Source organism: Podarcis gaigeae (assembly GCF_964106915.1).
Source record: "Podarcis gaigeae genome assembly, chromosome: 5".
Lineage (NCBI taxonomy): Eukaryota > Metazoa > Chordata > Lepidosauria > Squamata > Lacertidae > Podarcis > Podarcis gaigeae.
Window position 1 is genome coordinate 24,021,897 of NC_139681.1, and position 20,771 is coordinate 24,042,667.

At 43.9% G+C, this 20,771-nt stretch overlaps 1 long non-coding RNA gene across 1 annotated transcript; it reads right to left on the minus strand.

Annotated features, from left to right (window-relative positions):
* Window positions 1-2,403: 2,403 nt before the first annotated feature.
* Window positions 2,404-11,206, minus strand: LOC310845431. Its single transcript, XR_014564715.1, has 2 exons — window positions 11,068-11,206; window positions 2,404-2,561 (listed from the first exon to the last, which is right to left on the minus strand). It is a non-coding gene; the product is annotated as an uncharacterized lncRNA (long non-coding RNA).
* Between the last annotated feature and the right edge of the window lie 9,565 nt (window positions 11,207-20,771).

Here is a 20,771-nt window from a genome sequence, read left to right on the forward strand (position 1 = left end):
CCAGCAATTAAAAACAGCAGAAACAACACAACCCAGCAATCACATCTTCACACTAATTAAGCAATGGGTGTAATGTATTTTTAAGGCCAAGATCATCCTTGGCAGAGGAAAACTATTTTACCCTGAAGTCTTTCCAAAGTACACTTCTTAATGCCAGCTCCTACAGTGGTTCCCAGAGAGCTGCTGTTTCAGGTCAAACATATGCCAACTTAATGGTCCTTGAATTTTATTTTTCTCTCCCTGCAAGGTACCCATTCATCCAAGGAGCAATTTCTTTAAATGAGGCATCTTAATCTGAATTGCCAGTTACTACCTGTGGTGTCAACTTTTACCCCCATCACCTATGGGAAATGAAAGGCAGATTCAACAGCTCTGGTAAAGTTTTGCTTGGGGGTTGTTGTTGTTTTGCAAGCTGAAATTCCAAGCAAAAAAGTTTGGGATCCAAATGTGCAAGATGGCTGTCGGGATTCGAACCATGCAAATGTGTGTTTCCGAAAAGCTCCACTCTCATTTTAGAAGCTAAGCAGGATTAGAGCCTGTCATTTTGGAAGGCCAAAGGGCACTACGGAAAGATGACTAAGAGAGACGGGGAGAGTTCCTACTGTTTGAAAGCACACAGTAATTTCTTGGCAGGATTTATGAGAAAAATAGGTTCCAGGGTGAGGGAAGCACTCAAGACCGGCAGGATTAAAGGAGAAGAGCAGCGTAACAGCATGGGTGAATGAGCAGAGGCAGGGATGGACTTGGGTACTATGGCACCCGGTCAAGGCCAAAATTTGGTGCCACCCCTCACCCTCACCCTGCTTTCCCAAAGGCAGGTAAGGAGGCACTCAGCTTTGGGCTGGCATCAGGTGCATAGCTGTCAACCATCCCTTATTTGGCGGGAAACTCCCTTATCCCAGCGCCGTGTCCCGCTGCTGTTCCTTATTGATGATGTCCCTTAAATTTCCCAGGTTTCAAAGGAAGCAGCTCCTCTCCCTCCCTCCCTGCCGGCCAGAGAGGAGGGAGGCTCCAACTGTGTTGCTTGGCTGCATTGCTCACCCAATAAGGAGTCTAAGAACGACTGGGGGGGTGGAGCTTATATGCCTTGTGCTGATCAAATTGGCCACATTGCCTGGGGACTCGCCTTTGCTCAGCGCTTCCCAGCGGAGAGGGGATGGTGGTTTTCCTTGCTGCATCCCCTTTGCTGGGCTGCTGGGCTGCTGGGCTGTGGGAACCACCGCTTGAGGCTTTGTTTGGCTGCTGGTTGACTAAAATCCCTTATTTTGGCTGCTGATCCCTTATTTTTGAGGCTGCTGGTCCCTTATTTTCAAATCTTTAAGTTGACAGCTATGATCAAGTGATTGGAGTATATCACATCAGTTGCCTGGCTGCCATTGCATTTCCTGGCCCCATTCAACGTTCTAGTTATAACCTTTAGACCTTTGGAAGGTTTGGTACCCGGCTGCTATAAGGATTGTCTGCACCCATACCATCCTACCCATGTCCCAAGATCTGTGTCAGAGCTTTTGCTTAAGTATCCACCGGGGCAGATGACCAGGGCTGCATCTACACTGCTATTAAAAGAACACTGAAAATGCTCTAGAAAAGAACCATTCTAAAGCTCACAATGGAAAATTTCATAGAATTCTGATTTCAGCTCTACAGCGCCCTTTGGTGTCACAGGGTTGTAACACATTTATAATGTTTTCTTTTTACTAATGTAGCTGAGGCCCAGGTTAGCAAGCACTGCTAAGGGTCTTCTCAGTGGCACCACAATTGTGAAACTCATTTCTTTTTTAGATTCTGCAGGCCTCGCCCCTGTCAAGAGGGATATCAAGAGATGAAGACCTATTTTCTTGATGGCCGTTGAAGGGTTATGTTTATTTGAATGAATGTTTTATTGTTATACGTTGAATTCTTGTTTTGATTTTAAGTGTTTTAAGCCATTTTGTGTAGCTTTCCTGAAAGCAAGGTTTGTGTCTACTCAATAAATAAATAAGGATCACAAAATAGCATGCTCTGCACACATTTGCAAGCACTATCTAACTGCTAAGTACTGTGTAACTATACAAATGGATTGTCCCTGAGCAATTAAGATAAAACTTACTGCAGTTCTCTTAACTTCCCCCGAAATTCCTGCAGTGTGTTGCTCAAGGAGCAGGTCCTCAGAATTGAGCTTTAGGCAAAATTTGGTCATGACTGTAATATTATTTCCCTTCTCAAGTTAAGTCTAGCCAAGGAATGTACAAAGCGAGAGCAAGTGCTTTGTGCTTAGCTCGACGGAGACAAGAACAAACGGTGTGTTCGGCCACATATTAAAATTAAAGCAACGATAATCTAATTTGCTTAAGGAATTTCCATTAGTATTCACCTGGTGGCTAGCAGCTTTAATCTCCTGCCATTAGTGAAAATAGAAGCTCATTAAATAGCAATTATTCCTTTAATAAGGATAGGAGTCTGTGTAGAAACATTGCTGTTATCACTTCCCGCGTAATTGTTCTCAGTGGCCACCATTAATAGAGTGTCACTATGACACAGCCCATCCCCTTGTGTTCAGCTATCATCATCACCAACAGGTACTAGAAAGAGAGAAAAGTGCAACGTACATTATTTCTGGATTTCCTCTGTGGAGTGCTGTAGAAACTCCTCAACGATAACTGTTTTATCAACTGTTTTATAATGAGATAGATAGATGATAGATGATAGATGATAAATGATAGATGATAGATAGATAGATAGATAGATAGATAGATAGATAGATAGACTTCTTGCAAGCATTTAGGAATTTGCTTTAACTACACAATAGTAATTTTGACATGGTCCCTTGGACAACCAGTTGCTTTGGTTTATTTTGTTTGAAGTTAGACCACTTAAATACGGGAGCATGGTGAGAGAAGAAATGACAGTCCATCACACAGGACATATACCCATTTCTAAGCTTTATGTCTTCACTAGACAGTATTCTAGATCTGTTGTACCAAATCACAGTTCTCCTGAATGATATCATAGCTTTGCTTACAAACGTCAGTTGCAGAAAAGGTGCAACCTTCCCTTTTTGTTAAAATCAATATCCACCACACTGTGCTTACTGATGCTGTGCTGTGTCTAATAATCATTTGTTACGATGAAAACATAACCCATCGCTGCCAAATGCACTCTATTTTATTATTTATCTACGTGCCTAGCTGTGAATACTCCCACCATCTCTAAAAATGAGCATTTATCATTAAATATTCCAATTTGGTCAGCACCCAAAGGCAGTGGGCTTAGCTCTATTCAGGCATTCATTGTATGTACAGCAGAGCTAATGTTGACTTGAAATGAGGGCCAGAATTTTAGCCCCACCCACTGCAACTTTGGATCTGCTTTCTTGTTTTTTTATAATATTTTTTATTAGTTTTATGAAATACAGAAAAAAGAATAAAGAGCATATTATAAAAGTAGAAAAGGAAAGTTACAAATTTTTCTTACTCTTTTTTCCAAATCTGTTGGACTTCCCCACGTCCTCCCAACCCTGCATTCTCTGTGATGCATAACGTCTGCAATTTGTTAACTTGTTTCAATACTTATTATATCTTCCTTTTTATCATGTTACCCAATTTCAAATATATTGTGGCCCAAATCATGTACGTTTTCATTTTAACACAATAAAGTTGTTTCATTATTCTATCTCTGACTCCTTGTACCTTAATTTCCATTTCTTTAATTTAACATTACTGAAGCTAGAATTTCCTAAAAGGTGCGTTTTTTAACATTCATACAACTTATAATGTTTTTCCAAATAGTCTTTAAATTTTCTCCAATCCTCCTCGAATGTTTCTTCTCCCAAGTCTCGGATTCTGCCAGTCATTTCGGCCAGTTCCATGTAGTCCATCAACTGCGTGTGCCATTCCTCCAGTGTGGGTAAATCTTGGGTCTTCCAATGTTTTGCAATCAGGATCCTTGCTGCTGTAGTAGCATACATAAAAAAGGTTCTGTCCTTCTTAAGCACTCTCTGGTCCACCATGCCCAGGAGGAAGGCCTCTGGTTTCTTAGGTAAGGTAAATCTAAGTACCTTTTTTAGTTCATTATGAATCATTTCCCAAAAGGCCTTCACTTTTGGGCAGGTCCACCAGAGGTGAAAGAATGTCCCTTCCGCCTCTTTACATTTCCAACATTTATTATCAGACAGGTGATATATCTTAGCGAGCTTGACTGGGGTCATGTACCACCGGTATATCATTTTCATAATGTTTTCCTTCAAGGCACTACATGCCGTAAATTTCATTCCGGTGTTCCATAACCTTTCCCAGTCTTCAAACATAATGTTATGCCCCAAATCCTGCGCCCACTTTATCATGGCGGATTTGACTGTCTCATCCTGAGTATTCCATTTAAGCAGCAGGTTATACATTCTCGAAAGTAGTTTACTTTTTGGTTCTAACAATTCTGTCTCTAGTTTCGATTTTTCCACCTGGAATCCAACCTTCTTGTCTACTTTAAAGACCTCTTGAATTTGTGCATAGTGCAACCAATCTCGCACCTTGTTTTTTAGTTTTTCCAAGCTCTGCAACCTCCAATTGTCTCCAATCTTTTCAATAATTTCCTCATATTTAGGCCAATTGGCTTCCATATTAGGTCTCTTACGTGCCTTGGCCTCCACCGGTGAGAGCCACCTCGGAGTCTTACTCTCCAATAAGTCTTTATATTTTGTCCAGACCATTAAAATTGCTCTCCTGACAATGTGGTTTTTAAACAGTTTGTGCACTTTGACCTTGTCATACCACAAATATGCATGCCACCCAAAGGCGTTGTCAAACCCTTCCAGATCTAGGACATCAGTGTTTTCCAGTAAGATCCAATCTTTCAACCAGCAGAAGGCTGCGGATTCGTAATATAACCTCAAGTCTGGCAGGGCAAATCCCCCTCTTTCTTTCGCATCAGTTAATATCTTAAACTTTATTCGGGGCTTTTTGCCCTGCCAAACAAACTTAGAAATATCCTTCTGCCACCTTCCAAAGCATTCCACCTTGTCCACGATCTGTAGGGTCTGAAACAAAAATAACATTTTTGGCAATACATTCATCTTTATAGCTGCTATTCGGCCCAACAAGGAAAGTTTCAATCTTGACCATGTTTCCAAATCTCTTTTGATTTCTGACCAACATTTCTCGTAGTTGTCCTTAAACAGATTCAAATTTTTGGAGGTCAGATACACCCCTAGGTATTTTACTTTTTTAACCACATTTAATTCTGTTTCTTTCACAAACTCATCTGTTTCTGTACTTGTCAAATTTTTTGCTATAACCTTAGTTTTTTGCTTGTTCAGCTTAAATCCCGCCACCCGACCAAAGTCCGAAATTAATTCTAACACTCTTTTAGTACTAGAGACAGGCTCCTGCAATGTTAATACCAGGTCATCTGCAAATGCTTTCAATTTATATTGTTTCACTCCGACCTCAATTCCCTGTACCAACCGGTCCTTTCTAATCATGTTCAATAGCACCTCCAGAACTGAAATAAACAATAGGGGGGATAGGCGGCACCCCTGCCGTGTCCCTTTTTCAATTTTAAACTCCTCTGTCACCACATTGTTTACTATCAATTTCGCTTTTTGTTCTGAATATATTGCTTCTATTCCATTTTCAAACCCCCGCCCCACTCCCATCCCTTCCAAATTTTTCTTCATAAACATCCAGGAAATATTGTCAAAGGCTTTCTCCGCATCAATAAAGATTAGCACCGCTCTAGTGTTTAGCTTTGTTTGTAAAAGCTCCAAAATGTCAATAATGTTTCTTGTGTTGCCAAACAAATGCCTACCAGGGAGAAAGCCAGCCTGGTCCTTATGGATCACTTCATTAAGCACTTTTTTAAACCTACTTGCCAAAATGTCTGCAAAAATTTTGTAATCCACATTTAGGAGTGAGATGGGGCGGTAGTTCTTAAGCTGAGTCTTTTCAGTTTCTAGTTTGGGTATCAATGTGATGAAGGCTTCTTTCCACGTTTCCGGTGCCTTCCTCCCCTCCATAATCTGGTTACAAACCTCCAACAAAGGTTGTATCAAATAGTCCTTCAAAACCTTATAGTATTTGGAGGTAAGTCCGTCGGGGCCTGGAGATTTGCCTAATTGGAGGTTCTGAATGGCGCTTTCAATTTCTTGCTGTGTGATATTACTATTCAGGGTTGTTCTCATTTCCTGAGGTATTTTCTGTAATCCGTTAGTTTTAAGAAATTGGTCCACCTCCGAATCTTTCTGTGGCCCTTGTGAATAAAGCTCTTTGAAATATCTCTGGAAGCACTTTCTAATTTCCTCGGGTTTCTGTACCATTCTCCCTTCAATCTCTAGATTTGTAACTGTATTAAGTTTTTGTCGCTTTTTCAACTGCCATGCTAGCAGTTTCCCACACTTATTTGCTGATTCAAAAGATCTTTGTTTCATTTGTTTAATTCTTCATTCCACCTCTTGATTTATCAATTTCAAATATTGTGCTTGGAAAAATTTCACTTCTCTCAGCACTTCCTTCGACTTGGGCCTGGATCTTAGTTTTTTTTCTCCATCTCTTATTTTTTCCAATATCTTCTCCTTCTTTTCATTCCAGAGTTTTTTCTTGATCGTGTTTTGTTGTATTAGAAACCCTCTCATGACTGCTTTACTTGCGTCCCAGATTATTCTTTTTTCCACAGTGGTATTTAAATTTATCTCAAAATAGTCCTTTAAAGTTTTTTGGGCCTTCTTAACAATCTTCTCATCCCTTAGTAGGGTGTCATTCATTTTCCATCTGAAGGATCCGGTTGTATTTAGTCTGAGTTCCATTTTCAAAGCATTATGGTCGGAGCAGGTTTTTGGGCAGATTTCCACCTTTCTAGTCTTAGGTGCCAGTCCTCTAGTTATCCATATTTGGTCTATTCGTGTCCATTTCAGATGAGCTTCAGAAAAGAAAGTCCCTTCTTTTCCTAGGGGGTTCTTAACCCTCCATATGTCAATTAAGTCCACATTGTCAGTCATTTCAAAAAAAGTTTTAGGTAGTCTGCCATCTTTCGTTATGTTAGCACTTTGCGACTTATCCATATTTACAGACACAACCCCATTCATATCACCCATCATGATGATGTTGTTGTAGTCTAGGTAGTCCAGCATAATCTCATGCAGCTTCCTGAAAAATTCCGATTTTCCTTCATTTGGGGCGTATATTCCTAATATCAGAAATTTTTCTCCTTGTGTCTGAATTTCAATCGCCAAAATTCTGCCGTGTTCATCTTTGAATAAGAATTTCGGTGACAGGCTCTCCTTTGCATATATCACCACTCCTCTTTTCTTCACTTTGTCCGAAGAGATGAATTCTTGGCCTAGTCTTTTATTAATTAGCACTTTTCTGTGGAGCCTTGTCACATGTGTTTCTTGCAGGCAAATAATGTCCAATTGTTCTTTTTTCAAAATATGAAATACTTTTCTTCTTTTTTCCGGAGAATTTCCGCCGTTTATATTCCAACTAAGAAGCTGCAGCGACATCCTGGTCTAATTGGTGGGTCTACAATGGGGTGTCTAGGTTTCCCTCCGATCCCGGAGGTGGTCATGTTGGTCCAGATCCAGGCGGTGTAGGCTTTGGAGATGGTCCCGGTGGTGGTGGAGGCCAAGAAGCTGCAGCTCCTTTCTGGAGGTCCTCCTCGTGGTCGTGTAGGAACTTCTGTTGGTCCTCCGGTGTTTTAATTCTTACTTTCCTTCCTTTGTAGGTAAATGATAGTCCTTGCGGAAACTCCCACCTATAAGGGATTGTGTTGTATCTCAACAATTTGGTCAAATCTGTATAAGTGGTCCTAAGATCCAAAAGGTATTTAGGTATATCTCTGTAAATTTCAGCCTTTTTACCTTCTATCTCCAAAGATTTTTTGAAATGTAGGCCTAGTATCTTATCTCTTTCCTCTCTCGATCTCAAAATAACCAAACAGTCTCTGGACTTGTCCTTCTTTATCAATTTTTCCCAGTCTAAAGGCAGTCACAATTTTAAAGTCCTTATCTTCCTCTATCCCCCAGAATTTGGAGAACAAAAGTGTTAAAAATCCCTGTAGATTTCCTTCCTCCAATTCTGGGATAGCCCTTAATCTGAGATTATTTTCCTTACTTTTCAATTCAACCAATGACAGGTAGGCTTGTTGTTCCCCTACCTGTCTTTTCAGAGGCCTTACTTCCGCCCTAATCTCATCAACCTTTTTGTTCGCCTGTTCTGCTTTTTGACTAGCTTCCACCGCAAGCTTATAATTTTCAGTCGTTGCCCCTTGCAATTTTTCAATTGCCTGAGTATGATGAGAAACTTGCTCGGATAATTTAGTAATAGAGGATGTAGCTTGGTCAATTTTTGATGATTGATTGTCCACTTTTTGATTTAAAATTCCAAGTTGTTCCAAGATTTGTTTCAGGACTATTTCAGATCCTCCAGTTGCCATATCTTCTGCAGCAGGCTCTACAGCAGGCTCTTCAATTTCCACCTCCTGTGCTGTCAGCACAGTTGGGACGGATGATCTTCGTTGATGAGATAGGGTTGTTTGAACAAGTTGCCCTGGTTTCTTTTCTTTTTCTTTAGCTTTAGCTGCTCTTGTTCTCCCTGTGCCACTCATTCCACACCTGCCTCTGTTCAAGGTCAAATTTTCTTTTGTTTCATAAGTTAGACAAAGTCCAGAGTGTAAACAATTTAACCACAGAGAATCACAATAAAATACAGTTCCCAGGCCTCTATGTCTCCACAATCCTCTAGGTGGGGGTATTTCAAAGTTTCAAGGAAGGAGAGAACTCTTGTCCGCCATTGAAGTTCTTATATTCCCTATGTTAAGTCTTTAGTAGTTCCAGAGCACAAAAGGAGGTTTCCACAGGCTTTCTTTGTCTTGAAGAAAAGCCACAAGGTGTCAAGAAAGGTCCCAGCAACAATGTTTAAACGTTAGTATCTCAGTCTATGTATCAGTTAAGCTCCAATAACAGTGCCAGCAGTTTGACAGTTCTCCTTTGCACACTGACAGCCCGATAGCTGGGTTGTCCCTTTTAACTCCACATAGCTCAAAATTAGGAAGAGGGTCCCAAAAATAAAATCCACAACTTTTACAAAGATTTCCTGCTTGTCTTTTCACTACAAAGTCTGTCAAATACACCCTCGTTTTACTTTTACAGTCCCTTTTCAGCGCTTCAGCGCTCTTCTGCACAATTGCTTTAATCTGGTTAGCAGGATCGGGAGACGGACTTCCTGTTACTCGCCTCCCGTTTTCAGCCGAATTTCAACCAAATTCCCAAATTTTCCAATGTTTAGCTCCCCTTACTCACGGGTATGTAGCAGCCAATTTTGATGTTTTCAAGAAGAAAGGTCGGCGCTCATCAGCAGCAGCAGCGCGGCTTTGCATCCACGAAAAGAGCGATGAACTCACAGCGCCGCTCCCCCTTTCGCGTTCCGGAGCCCCTTCTTCATTTCTGGGGGGGCTTTGGGCGCCCGCCGAGTCCCATGGCCGCAGGCTCACTCTGCCTGCGGTTTTTCTTAATGGGTCTCCGCTTTGCCGTAGCGGACGACCCTTTTTCGCGGAGCCCCTCTTCACTGGGTAAAGAGGACCGCCATTGCTGTTTTGCGCCGCCTCCGGAAGTTGCATCTGCTTTCTTGAACTATCACACACTATGTAAGGTAAAGGTAAAAGGTAGAGGACCCCTGTACAGTTAAGTCCAGTCAAAGGTGACTATGGGGTTGCAGCGCTCATCTCGCTTTCAGGCCGGCATTTGTCCACTTACAGCTTTCCAGGTCATGTGGCCAGCATGAATAAACCACTTCTGGTGCAATGGAACACTGTGAAGGAAACCAGAGCGCACGGAAATGCTGTTTACCTTCCCGCCTCAGCTGTACTTATTTATCTACTTGCACTGGTGTGCTTTTGAACTGCTAGGCTGACAGTAGCTGGGACATACCAATGGGAGCTTACCCTGTTGCACAAATTCGAACTGTCAGCCTTCCGATTGGCAAGCCCAAGAGGCTCAGTGGTTGAGAGCACAGTGCCACCTGCTCAAAACTCAGAGGATGAGCTCCTGCTCCCTTTTTGAGAGCTCTGCACAATCAGCATCCCTGAACTTAATCAGTGTCCTGTTTGCATGGAGCCCCAGCATGCAAGCAGGAGCGCTTTATTACGGACCATCATGCATAAAGCACAGTTCTCCCATGAAACAGATGTGATATCAGAAATGGCTCTAAAAAGCAAAGGCCTGTGCCCAAGTCCACATGCAATTACCCTGCAAACAAGAAGCAGGTGAACAGGACTCAAATAAACCCGGTGTGGAAGCTGAGTTGAAAAAGTAGGATCTGCCTGACGCAATACCATATCTTTTTTTCTTTCTCTTAATTTTCTATTGTGGGTGATAGCCATCACACTGAAAGTGGAGCCTGTCTTAACTCTAAATGGCAATAAATTGTTTTATTGACACCCCCCCCCCCCATTATTAATATAATCAGGCAAAGTGTGTATCACAGAGGAGGGTCTGTTAACTATGGGTTTTTTGCCCATAAAGAGTTAATGTAATATTAAGTTACTGGTTCCTAACTGATCTCTAGCCTGCACTCTTTAACTATAATGGGATATCCTTTTCAATATGAATTGGTTAGCCATGGTCAATATTTTAGCTTCCTCAAGAGAAATCTGCTAATTTCCCCATTGTGCCGCATTTGACATTGGCAGATGAATTTTCATTGGCATAAAGATTTTAATTTAGCTAATCATTTAAAAATATAACATGCATTTGGCATGATCCAGCCAAGGTTATGCAGTTTTCAGTCCTGTTGAATGCAATGAGAAATTTTCCAACATGTGCTTAACTCTCCTATCAAACTGATATGTGAGACTTCAAAACACTTCTCTCATGTGGGTTGTGCCCATTGCTACTTAGCCAGATGAGCAAGTCCTAGAGCAAGAGTGAGGAACATGTGGCTCTCCATTTGTTGATGGTTGGGGTTTCTGGAAGTGGACTACAACAACATCAGGAAAACCAGAGGATCCCCTCTGTGCCGTAGATGGGTAATTCAAGTGAGAAAATTTCTCTGCAGCACCCAATTTGTAGTCACAATAATTTTAGATTAAATTACTTCTTACCTCTGTGAAATACATGCAGGGAAGAAAGGTTAAAAATCAGAGGCATCCATTTTTTCACACTCTGTTTCTACATCCATATTACCATCCACTATGGAAAGAGATCTCCCCCCACACCCTGGAATAAGCATGTAAATGGAATTAAGATCAGAAGTGTATTGACTCAAAGGATCTGATTAAAGCTATATGACATGTAATGACAATCTAATCCAGAGCTTTCCAAACTTTTCAAGTTAGTGACACACTTTTTTGGACATGCATCATTTTGCAACACAGTAATTCAGTTCTGCATCATTTTGTGACACAGCAATTCAATTTTACTAGGGAACCGGGGGTTAAACTAACCCTTCCAGCCCCAGCAAGAGCACAGGGAGTGTTTGTGTGACACACCTACACACTGCAGCCGACACACCAACGTGTCATGACACACAGTTTGGAAAACTCTGATCTAATCTTCCACCTGAGCAACACCTCCCTTTTACTGGCTCCTAATTTCCCAGTAGTGATGTATGGAAGTGAGAGCTGGACCATAAAGAAGGCTGATCACCGAAGAATTGATGCTTTTGAATTATGGTGCTGGAGGAGACTCTTGAGAGTCCCATGGACTGCAAGAAGATCAAACCTATCCATTCTGAAGGAAATCAGCCCTGAGTGCTCACTGGAAGGACAGATCCTGAAGCTGAGACTGTAATACTTTGGCCACCTCATGAGAAGAGAAGACACCTTGGAAAAGACCCTGATGTTGGGAAAGATGGAGGGCACAAGGAGAAGGGGACAACAGAGGACGAGATGGTTGGACAGTGTTCTCGAAGCTACCAGCATGAGCTTGACCAAACTGTGGGAAGCAGTGAAAGACAGGAGTACCTGGCATGCTCTGGTCCATGAAGAGTCAGACACGACTAAACGACTAAACAACAACAACAGTAGATCAGATGCTTAAATTATCTGTGTCCTTCCTTACCTATTCATTTAAATGCTAAATGAGGTAGGAGGTGTTCCAGGAGATCCCATTCCAAGAGGTGTATCCCCATCCCACCCAGTGTTCAGAGGCCAGACTCTCCCAGCGCCCAAGATTTATCTCCCACCCCTACCATCTCCTCTCAAGTCTCTCAATAAGAGGTAGCTTGTTGGGCAAACAAGCTACTGATCCACCTATAGCTTGCTGCTGTTCCCTGCCTCACATCTTCCACCCAGGAGGCAGGCACTGAAAATGAGGACTCCCTTTGACTTGGGGTGTCATGCCACTGTCTACGCCTGCTCACTTGCAGTCTACTGCTTTGACTCTCTAACTGTGCTCAGATCTGGCCAACTCTGCAATTCGTTGCCCTGATATAGCTGAGGTGTTGCCAACATCCATGTGCCAGCCTCCCTTCTATCAACTTATTTTGGTGCCAGAGTTTCCTGGGGAACGTATAGCATCGGGGTTGCTTAGAAGCCAACTCTGCCCTGTCTTCAGCTGCTGCTTCTTTGGCCACAACTATCTGTCTGTCTATTACACCACTGCTCTTCCCAATTAAATGAGTTCTCTGGATGGGTCACCAAACAACAGGGATCAACGTGCCCACACAGTGTTGCTGCCCACCTCAATGAGAGAGAGAAAGGGAGCAAGAGAGATTTCTTTTGGGCACACATATACTTACCTCTATGAGGAAGTGCTGATGTACACATGATCCTCCTTCTGCCTGCCTCGATGTCAGGGACTTGACTAATTAGGAATGGTGGGAGAGCTCCCCTCTTTTCTGAAGCTTCCCAAGGGCAGGAGGACAGTATTTAGAATAGTGGTTCGCAGAAGGGCAAAGTCTAATAATAATAATAATAATAATAATAATAATAATAATAATAATAATTTTTATTTATACCCCACCCTCCCCAGCCAAGGCTGGGCTCAGGGCGGCTAACAAGCAATAATAAAAACAAGTTGAATGAATACAACTTAAAATCAAAATTAAATATTGAAACATTAAAATATTAAAATGTAGCCTCATCGCAGGAGGAGAAAGGAAAAGAAAAAAGATACAGGGGGAGGGAATCAAATTGGCTCCAAGCCAAAGGCCAGATGGAACAACTCTGTCTTACAGGCCCTGCGGAAAGAAATCAGATCCTGCAGGGCCCTGGTCTCATGAGGCAGAGCGTTCCACCAGGCCAGAGCCAGAGTTGAAAAGGCCCTGGCTCTGGTTGAAGCTAATCTACCTTCCTTAGGGCCCAGGACCACTAGGGTGTTGCTATTTATGGACCTTGAGGCTTTCTGTGGGGCATACCGGGAGAGGCGGTCCTGTAGTTACGAGGGTCCTAGGCCGTGAAGGGATTTAAAGGTCAAAACCAGCACCTTAAATCTGACCCTGTACTCCACCGGGGGCCAGTGCAGCTTGAAAAGCACTGGGTGAATATGCTCCCATGGCAGAGACCCCGTGAAGAGCCTCACTGCAGCATTCTGCAACCGCTGGAGTTTCTGGGACAGCTTCAAAGTCTAGAGGAGAAAAGCTGGGAAATACTGGATGATGAGGAGCAGCTAGAAGAGCATACACCAGGAGAGAGACAGCTGGCTGATTCAGTGTCTTTGGATAGCATCCCTGAAGCCCCACCCCACTCTTTGCCTAAGACTAGATGGGCTTGGAAAGTGATGGAACAGAAACCGCAATGTCAACAAGCTCAGATTACCCGACGTAGGAGTGACATAGATTAATGGGGATGAAAGGGGTAAACCTTTACTGGGAGCAACGCCATATTTTAGCGTGCTATGCTTTCATTTCTCTCTCGCTGTGATTACTTATCCAGTAAGAACGCTCCTTCCATTTGATCTGCTTCATTACTGCCACCGGGGAAGAGATCCAATTTTCTGAAGCTTGAAACTAGGATAGAGAGAGAAGGCTGTGTCCCAGCATGCTTCTGCTGCTCATTTCAGAGAGAGAAAGATACTGGCCATTGAGGGCTAATGTTGATGCTGTTGAAGCACCAAAGAGAAGGACTAGTCATTGTGACCTTGTACTGATGGTCAAAGAGAAAGACTGGCCATTGTGACCCCATGCTGCCATGGTAATGTTGCTTGCCTGAAGGAGCATGACTGCTTGAGGGAGAGAGACTGGCCATTGTGACCTCATGCTGAAGCTCTTGCCTAAAGGAGGAGCTGACCATTGCAACCCTTGAAGGTGGGAAACTAACTGCTGTGATCTCATGCCACAGGTGGTGGTGGTGGTGATTTTATACAGTGGTACCTCGGGTTAAGAACTTAATTCGTTCTGGAGGTCCGTTCTTAACCTGAAACTGTTCTTAACCTGAGGTATCACTTTAGCTAATGGGGCGTTCTGCTGCCGTGGCACCGCCGCCACACGATTTCTGTTGTCATCCTGGAGCAAAGTTCTTAACCCAAGGTACTATTTCTGGGTTAGCGGAAACAAAATAAAATAAATAAAATTTATTTTAGCGGAGTCTGTAACCTGAAGCATCTGTAACCTGAAGCGTCTGTAACCCGAGGTACCACTGTATAAGTAATGCCCAAATGGCTTCTTTCCTGAAGGAAAGAGATTGGGCATCATGCTGATGTGGCCTGGCTGAAGGAGAGACCTCCTTCAGGTGACCAAAGGCCATAGTCACCTCATGTTAATGCTGCTTGCATGAAGGTAAGAGATGGCCATTGTGATTGTGATGCTGTCTGTCTGAAGGAGGTAGAATGGCCACTGGGAAGGAGAATGTTCCTTGGAAGGAGACTGTCATGTTTCAGGGCAGCTGTGCCCATTTGCCTCAAGGCACCCAAAATGATGGCCTTTGGTCAGTAATCCTTGCAGTCTCAAGCAATGTTTCCCAACCATGGGTCTCGGACTACAATTCCCGTCATCCCTGACCACTGGGCTTGCTAGCTAGGGATGATGGGAGTTGTAGTTCAAAAACAACTGGAGACCCAAGGTTGGGAAACACTGGTCTAAAGCAATGCCTACTGAAGTTCACTTGTCCCATAGCAAGAGACTGACTGAGTCAAGCAACTTTGGAGACGTAGCTATTTGGAAGCAAATGCTCAAGGAAGAGCACTGCCCGCTTCTAGCAGGAGCTCCTTGCATTCATTATCAGCTGTACCGCTATGAAGCTCAACACCAGGGCAGGACCGCCCATGTGTCTAGGCAGACACTGAGCAAGAACACAAAGAAACAACTTCAAATCCAGGAGGAAATTGCACGTTGCTATCCACAGCCTAGATCTGCAAACCAATCTGTGTGCTTGGCTTGGGTGTTTTATTATTATCCCCCACTCCCAACATACAGTCTAGAGGATAAATGGGGAGGGGATTTCCTCTGGCTTGTCCAGTATTAAAAAAAAAAAAACTTATGGGTGTTCTAGGGACATCACCCGCTCTCTACAGCCATCTAATTTTGCTCTGCATAATGACCTTATATCAGAGGAATTGGATCCACTCCCAATTCCATATAGCATTCTCACAGATTTCATTGGCTTGTAAATTTTAGGCAAGGAGCAGATGTGCCAGGTCCCCATACATCCTTCGGTATTGTGCGTCAGCTGCACAATCAACAGTGCCAGGTCCTTGCATAGCCATAATAGTTTTTTCCTGCTTAGCTTGAGAAAAGAAAACAAGTTTCCAGTGACTGAAAGGCAGAGACTGGGAGGCAGAGGCTTTCTAACTGTGTGGCCCATGGCTGGATATTTGGTATGCTGGGTGAAAAAAATCAGCTGAGATGCTTTTTGCAAGGATTCAGATTTGGCAGGGACTGCTAGGCCTCACACACCTGCTGGACTGAGCAACCAGAGAGTGCCCCAGGGCCATTCTTTGGGGGGGAAGATGGCTGCCATCACCGGGCCCATGGAGGCAGCTATCTATTTGTACAAGAAGGTCTCAAAGAATGACACAATGTGATGATGTTGACAGTGGTGGAGCTTCATGCTCCGGCACCAGGGGCAGAGAGCAGGCGGGGGTGTGGCTGGCGCACGTCCCGGGGGCGTGGTGCCCAGTGCAGGGGGGGCAGCCGCAATGGCACTGCACCGGGATTGTGGTGCCAGGGGTGGGTGCTTCTCCCATCCCCCTCTTCCTCCGCCAGTGGATGTTGATCCTAAGAATATCTTTGGGAATCATATCACAGTGTATGCACACACATGGTTGTGGTCACTGGGCACATCAAGAGTAGAAATGGGGCTACAGCTCTCTTACATGCAATTGGGTTCTTGTGAATCCCTTATTTATACAGTGGTACCTCGGGTTAAGTACTTAATTCATTCCGGAGGTCCGTTCTTAACCTGAAACTGTTCTTAACCTGAAGCACCACTTTAGCTAATGGGGCCTCCTGCTGCTGCCGCGCCGCCGGAGCACGATTTCTGTTCTTATCCTGAAGCAAAGTTCTTAACCTGAAGCACTATTTTTGGGTTAGCGGAGTCTGTAACCTGAAGCGTATGTAACCCGAGGTACCACTGTATCTGCATTCACCAGTGGTGTGCGGTCAATGGACTAGGGAGACTAGGCTAATCCCCTAAATGTTCCCCTGGTGCCTCCTGTGGGATGTGTCATCACTGTAGCAGTCAAATACAACATTTCCTGTTGCCTAGAGTGGACACACAGTGGAATGTTGCTCCAGACAGGGAGGACTTCCTGTCATACCTGCTCTGGAGCATCCTCCCCCTGTGTGTGACCAGGTAGATGGGTGTGACCCTAGCAGACCCGAAAAAAGGACTGGTCACACAGCCATCTTCCTCTTTGGGACTTCTTTGGCTCTTTTGCCATCTTCCACAAGGCTCATCCTTACAGAGGATGGAAGCCACAAGGTAGAAAGTCTGAACCCTGTCTCAGACTTTTTTTTCTCTATAAATGTAACTGTAGCCACAAGATAAAGCCTGCCTTCAGGATACTACTGTGAACTGAATGCAAGTAACTTTACCATTACTTTTAAAGAACTGTCGTGTTGTTGTTGTTGTTGTTATTTTAAGAGGGAAATAAAGGGGAAATTTACCAGGAAAAACCAGAGTGGATTGCTTAGCTTAAATGATTCTAACGAATCCATCAATTTGCTTCCAGTAGCGTGCAAGGGAATGTGCTCTGCTACTTGCTCACTAATGTGAGTGTGGAAGGATAATATTTAATTAATATAGCCTCTCCTACTTTCTTCAACATTCCCACACCTCCCTTCCAAAGCCCAGGAAGCTTCTGCCCAGCTTAGGGAGGGAGGCACAATGCTCATGTGTGCGACATTCCTCTTCCCCGCATTGCCCTCACAAGCTGGCACCTCTGGCTGTAACTGTTCCCCTACAAAAAATTTCACTGCATGCTACTGGCATTCACCAAGTCACACACCCAGAGAGGGCTGAGAGAGGTTAGGAACTTGGTCATTCCACTGTTAGTGACCACGTATCTATCTTCAATGAACCCTTCCATACATGTGGAAATCAATGGTCCTTGAGAATGTCAGCCGAAGAATAGATGATGCCATTGATCTTTCAGCACTCCGTGTCTCTTGCATTCACTATCAAAACAGGCTTGAAAACCCAAATTTCCAATTGACTTAATGAATTTAAAACATAATTGGAAAAGAGGGTAGATAGCATTCTTGAAATAACCAAGACTTCAAAGGAGTCCTGTAAATTTCGACATGAAAGAGAATTAACATCCTGAAACAAGAAGCAGAAAATGGGGCGGTTTAGGGGCCTTTTTATGCCTTCCTCATGCTTTGCCAGTCTTCTACAGTGCTGAGATTTAAGAATTAAAGCTTTCTTAAGGTATAAATAAGAAACTGGCATGTTTAGCCTTGCTATTTTATCGAGGTTGCCCTCATTTGCTTGTTTATAAGACATTGTGGCTGTTTCTTCTCTGCTGTGGCATCCTTCCTCAATAAATTTTACCAGATCTGGGTGCTTTAAAATTTAGACACTTCCTGTCATTAACACTTGAGAGGTCTGCTATTAACTATATTTGGTAGCATTTCCGAGCAAGGATTTTTAATAATGTGAAGGGAAAAGCTGCTATCCCTCACCCAGAGCATCAAAGTAATGATGAGGCATTTGGTAAACAAAACTGGAATTCTATTTAAATACCGTTGATGAAGGTTATGGATTAATGATTACTCAGATAAGCCCATGAGATAGCAGTTGGGGGAGCTAGATGGTGGCAGCTCACAGGCTCGTTCTTTCTTCCCTGCAAGGCAAGCTCTGCTGTGTAGAAAGCTTTGCATTGCATTGTCACTCTTCCATGGCTTCTCTTTGATGCAGAGCCATTGAGATTTAGATGCAGGAAGCATTTTGTAGGGCCAATGTTCTGGTTCTTTCCCAGTCCTTCCTGGACAACTGACATACACATTTTGCCTGAGGAGGAACTCCCAGATTTGCTTTGCATTTTGCAGGGTGAGGGAGAAACAGGGACGGGAGGGGATGGGAATTAAAATCTGGAGATCCGGGGAGACAGATGAACCATGCTTATTTCAATATTTTCAAATTGAACGCTGCTGTGGCAATGACAAAAATTATGGTCCAATCAAAAGCCTAACTAAATGTGAGCACTTGATGTATCAGAGTAATAACAAAGGAGCAATAGGACAGATTTATCAAATACTTTTCTTTGATAATATAAAAATAATGTCATTTCAGAACAAGTGGGAAAGAGATTTAAGGGCTCTGTGTCAAAATATATTGGGCAATGGATATGAAAAAACACCCTTTTTAGTACCTTGCAATTGGCAAACTTGAAAGAAACCCTGTTTAAAATGTCCTGTGGTTGATATGTGATACCACATAAATTGGGAATTATAGAACTTGGATTATGACACGTCCTAGAGATGTTTGAAATGTTACGTTGATCAAGTGTATATATTTTGGAGATGTGAAATTATTATTTTTTTGGGGGGGGGGGACTGACTTTATGTCATTGTATTTTGAGCAGATGACTGAACAGAAGATTCCAGAAGGTCCAGTGTTGCTCTTTTATAGTCCAGATTTACGGTGTGCATCCCTACTCAGACCAATGGTGGACTTGGGTATTATGGTGCGAGGTCAAATTTGTTGCCCCTCAGTACAAAGGCTGGTAAGGAGGTACCTGTCTTTGGAAAGGAGATGCAAGGGTTCTGGCAGGGTCCTAGAGCCCACCCACATCCTTTCCAAAGCTTGGGAAGTGCTAACAAGGCTTTGGGAATGAGGAGGGAAGGCTCTAGGACCCTGTCAGAGCCTCATGTCTCCTGCCCAAGCCCAGCTCCCAGGGCCTATTCACTGCCTGCACAGCCCTAAATCCGCCCCATTAAGTTCAATGAAACTTAGTCGCACGTAAATGTGTATCGCACCCAAGACAGCCTGACAAAAAGTTGATTCAGGAAAAAAGATTGCCCCCCCCCACACAAACACATTCTTTTTAGCAAACATGAATATGCATTTGCTATCTAAAAGGTAAAGGTAAAGGTACCCCTGCCCGTACGGGCCAGTCTTGACAGACTCTGGAGTTGTGCGCCCATCTCACTCAAGAGGCCAGGGGCCAGCGCTGTCCGGAGACACTTCCGGGTCACGTGGCCAGCGTGACATCGCTGCTCTGGCGAGCCAGAGCCGCACACGGAAACGCCGTTTACCTTCCCGCTGGTAAGCGGTCCCTATTTATCTACTTGCACCCGGAGGTGCTTTCGAACTGCTAGGTTGGCAGGCGCTGGGACCGAGCAGCGGGAGCGCACCCCACCGCAGGGATTCGAACCGCCGACCTTTCGATCGGCAAGTCCTAGGCGCTGAGGCTTTAACCCACAGCGCCACCTGCGTCCCATTTGCTATCTACCCTTGCCCTTTAATAATAATAATTCTATTTATATGCTGCCTGTGGAGACTTCCAGCAAAATATTAAAAAAAAACTTCAAACATTAAAAACATTGTTGACATATTGTTCTCCCTCTGCAGCCGGAGGCATTCTGCCTCTGAATACCCATTGCCAGGAACTGAGAGTGGGGACTGGGCTGTCACATTCTGACTGGCCACTGTGAGAGCTGAATATTGGACGAGGTGGACCTTTGGCCTGGTCCGCCATTGCTCTGCTTATGTGTTTGAAGCTAGCCTAATATCCCATAGCAGCGGTACCCTATTTATCTACTTGCACTTGCATGCTTTTGAACTGCTAGGTTGGCAGGAGCTGGGACAGAGCAATGGGAGCTCACTCTGTTGCAGGGATTTGAACCGTCAAGCTTCTGATCAGCAAGCGTTTCCATGCGCTCTGGCTTCCATCACGATGTCCCATTGCGCCAGAAGCCACATGACCCAGAAAGCTGTCTATGGACAAACCCCGGCTCCCTCGGCCTGAAAGCGAGATAAGTGCCATACCCCATGGTCACCTTTGACTGGACTCAACCATCCAGGAGTCCTTTACCTTACCTTTACCTAACATCCTGTGTAATTCTGGTTGTTGTTGTTGCTGCTGCTGCAGTTTAGCTATGACATATGGTGAAGGAGGATGACTAAGGTGCAAATTCCAGTCTCTGAAAATCCTGCTTGGGAGTTGTCCATCTCTTAATAAGTCAAGTGGTGCCATTTGTGACAACAGCAAAAGCAGAGGTGCAGCATGGGGGGCCAGAAGGCCCATGGCCCCAGGCACACATTTTTGAGGGGGCACAAACAGGCAGTGTCAGGGACTGGGCAGAGGAGTGGTGTAGACTGCCTCCCATCCTGACTCTTCCAGGGAGGAGGAAGAGGGAAACACTATAGATTTACAACAGGGATTTGAGGGAGCTCAGAGGCAGATGAGGGGGAAAGTTGGGAAA